At 32.6% G+C, this 3,914-nt stretch overlaps 1 protein-coding gene across 1 annotated transcript in view; it reads right to left on the bottom strand.

The window, feature by feature from the left end:
* Positions 1-939: 939 nt before the first annotated feature.
* The window catches only part of LOC106874239 (uncharacterized), a 37,884-nt gene continuing 34,909 nt past the window's right edge, over positions 940-3,914 (bottom strand). Inside the window, exon 3 of the transcript XR_008264197.1 lies at positions 940-2,791. The gene's annotated coding sequence lies outside the window, so the exon portion shown is untranslated. The remainder of the gene's footprint in view (positions 2,792-3,914) is intronic.

Below are 3,914 nucleotides of genomic sequence, written 5' to 3'. Positions count from 1 at the left end.
TATATATATGTAGTACATATATATATATATATATATATATATATATATGTAGCACATATATATATGTTTGTGTGGTATGGTGTGTGTGTGTGTGTATTTCTATGTATGTGTGTATCTCTATGTATGTGTGTATACACACTAAGACATCGTGTGAAAGTGCAAAAACATCTTTCTACACATATATACCCACCCTGTGAGATTGTCGTTGCTAATGTCCTGTCGATAACTTCAGTAGGGTCACATATACTGTTAGAATCGGGTTTGTTGATAAAATGCAAAGAAAAGGAAAACCAGAAAAAGTAAAGCTGGGAAAACAAACCTAAGAAATCGTTTATAACATTGAAATCGTTTATAACATACTATTAAATGTATCGTATAGATTTGATGATATTTAAATCTATCGATTTAGTAACAGCTTCTTTTTTTTGTATCCATATTTAGGGAAATATGTGCTCAATATCTGCTTCGCATTATTTGTTTTCGTAGTGTTTTGTTTTTTTCTATATTCTTTATATTTGTTATATACCATACTGGCAGTGGAGGCGCAATGGCCCAGTGGTTAGGGCAGCGGACTCACGGTCATAGATTCGTATATCTATTTTAAGCAAGTATGGATGTCTTTTTTATGTATTATTTTTTGCATATGTTTATACACACACACACGCACACATATCTCTCTCTCTATCTATCTATCTATCTATCTATCTATCTATATATATATATATATAACAAATAATAAATGAGTATATGCATATATACGTACGGGTATGTGCATACCTACGTCTACCTGTATATATAGGTGCATATCTGGGTACAGGACATTGCAAACAAAACGTAGACAAGAAAATTATATATATATATATATATATATATATATATATATATATATTAGTTTATTAATATTATCTCAGTTTAAAAAAAAACCTTTGATAATGTAAATATGTTAATGGTTACCAGAGGTAGCAAAATTACACTAGAAACCAAGATATTACAGCCGTTTTACAGATAGAGATACCAAGTTAAAGTGATACATTTTGAGAAGATATGAATAAAAATATTAAATGGAGCAAAGCGCATATAAATAAAAGTTCCTTTAATTCCTACACATATTTCGAAATATATGAGAGCACTTGCACAAAGAAGTAAGAGCTGCTGGGATTCCTCATATATTCTTCTTCAGGGAATTCATAAAGAAACATATAAAAGCAAGACAAATACGAAATGATGAGGTAAATTACGAGCTAAGATGTTACATGGTCAGTGAACGTTAGAACGTTTGTTTACATAGAGATATAAAGGGATCAATGATATTATTCCATGGGCATTAGGAACAAGAACGCTTGTTTATATAGAGATACAAAGGAAGGGGGTTGTAAACGTGATGCCAAAGGTTTAAATTAAGTGAATGAGTGAAATAGAGGGAGAAAGACAAATATGTTGTAGTACTGGAAAATTTGAAAGATATATATCTACGACGGGCTTCTTTCAATGTCCGTCTGCCAAATCCGTACACAAGGATTTGGTCGGCCGAGGCTGTAGTAGAAGACACTTACCCAAAGTGCAACGCCGTGGGACTCAACCCAGAACCATGTTGTTGGGAAGTAAGATACTTACGACACATCCACTCCTGCGCCTATATATTAAGTCGTCAAGTATGAAATTTGTAGTAAGGTATATGATAAACTTTGACAACTGCTTATTTTGCGTCATTAATATATTTTGACAATCTTTTCTTTTTGTTAAAAAGCTGACACATCTATTTCTTTATTCTAATTCATTTTGCACTCTATAGAGTATTTATAAATCATTTTTTGTTATTTATATTTAGAGACAGATAAGTCGGAAATTCAATCAGTTTTGAAATATGAGTTCTTTCTTCGAAATGGAGTATCACAGACAGCTCGGAATATTAATGGAGAATTTCATTCAAATGTTATTATACGACAGGCAGTATCAAAATGGTCTGCAAAATTTCGTTCTGGTAACTTTGACCTCACAAATGAGCATCGCGGTCGATCAGAAACAAAGATTGATAATGATGAAAACCATTGTCGAGTCAGTTCCATCTCAAAGAGCCCGTGAATTAGTGTTGTTGTTTGGTGTTAGCAAGCAAACAATATTGACTCACCTAGTTCAAATCGGTAAAGTGAAAGAGTTGGATAAGTGGGTTCCACATGAACTCAATGAAAATCAGAAGCAGCAACGTTTGGAAGCCTGCATTATGCTACTTTCTCGTCACAAAACGTAATCATTTTTGAATTGAATTGTAACATGTGATGAGAAATGGATGCAACACAACAACCGTAAAAGTTCAGCAGAATGGTTGGACAAAAACAAGCCACCAAAACAGTCCAAAATGCAAATTTCATCAAAAGAAGCTGATGGTGTGTGTTTGGTGGTCTGGCGCAGGTGTGATCTATTATGATTTCATTAAACCTGGCTCATCAATCACGGCGAAGTATACTGCGGCCAACTGGACCAAATGTTGCAGAAACTTACAAAAAAAAAAACCCCAGCTTATATTAATCAATAGATCCACTCCTATTTTATTGCAAGACAACGTCAAACCACACATCGCAAAAATGACACTGGTGAAACTACAGGAGCTGGAGTTAGAAGTTCTCCATCATCTATCATACTCACCTGATCATGCTTCTACTGACTACCACTTCTTCCAGAATGTGGATAACTATTTGATAGGAAACAATTTCAATTCCGACGATGCTGTAAAACAGGCCTTCCAAGATTTTATTGACTCTAGATTGCCGGGCTCTTACAGTTCCGGCTACACCTGAAATGGCAAAAATGTATTGACAATATGGGTGCATACTTTGATGAATATAAAACAAAAGCAAACATTTTGCTTTTTATAAATTTTATACTTGACGACCTAATATTATTGTTTTTAATATATATATATTATATGTAGTATTTTTAAAAAAATTCTCTCTGTTTATTTCCTCGTGTTCCTTTCTGTTGAAGAGCGTGGGCTCGAAACGTTAAAGACTTTCTCACTTTCCCGAGCGCCAAATTAATACACCTGCTTGTTTTTTTTATACAACTGTCTTCGTCTATTTTTCTTTGTAAATTTCAAATATATACATTATATAAGGATCTGCATATGAAGTTCGTTTAATTTGTTATTATTTATTTGTTCATGTATTTATACCTACTTATTATTATTTTTTCTATCCTTTCTCTTTTTGTTTGTATTCAATTTTATTTTATTTTATTTTCAATATTAATTTTTTTTTTTTTTTAGTAGGAACACGGGGGCTCACTCAACAACATAGAAGTTAAAATCTTGTCCGCACATAGAACAGATGCAACGTTTAGACAAATTACAGAAGCTACACACATAATAGAAGATAAACCTAGCCTGAATAGGAAAGTGGAATGGAACATTAGCATACAACCCCAACAAACCACAACATACGACAGAATAAAATCCTCATAAACTGATAACAATATGAATGAAATATAATGAAATATAATACAATACACAGATAAACAAATGGAATACAATAACTATATACGTTAACAAAATTAAATTAAATATAAACAGAAAAAAAGAAAGAATAGAAAAAACATAATAATAAGTAGGTACAAACACATGAACAAATAAATAATAACAAATTAAACGAACGTGTATAAACAGGAGATGCAGATAATACAGGAATTCTCCATACACACACACGCACTTACTAAACATAGACACACATTGGGGATACGCATGCGCAAATAAAGTCACATACAATAGGAATACAAAATACAAAATGGATGCTCGTTAGTAAGGAAAGACACACAAATAAGAAAGAAGAAAGGAAAGGGCTACTGATGAGGTCACAGAAGTGTGACGAAAGAACTCTGGCCGAAATAGGATTAATGCAAAAGAAAGCAAATTAACACCAAAT

The sequence above is a fragment of the Octopus bimaculoides genome, chromosome 1 (genome assembly GCF_001194135.2).
Source record: "Octopus bimaculoides isolate UCB-OBI-ISO-001 chromosome 1, ASM119413v2, whole genome shotgun sequence".
In the NCBI taxonomy this organism is placed as follows: domain Eukaryota; kingdom Metazoa; phylum Mollusca; class Cephalopoda; order Octopoda; family Octopodidae; genus Octopus; species Octopus bimaculoides.
Note: the sequence above shows the minus strand (reverse complement) of the source record. Positions and strands in the feature narration are given on the sequence as shown.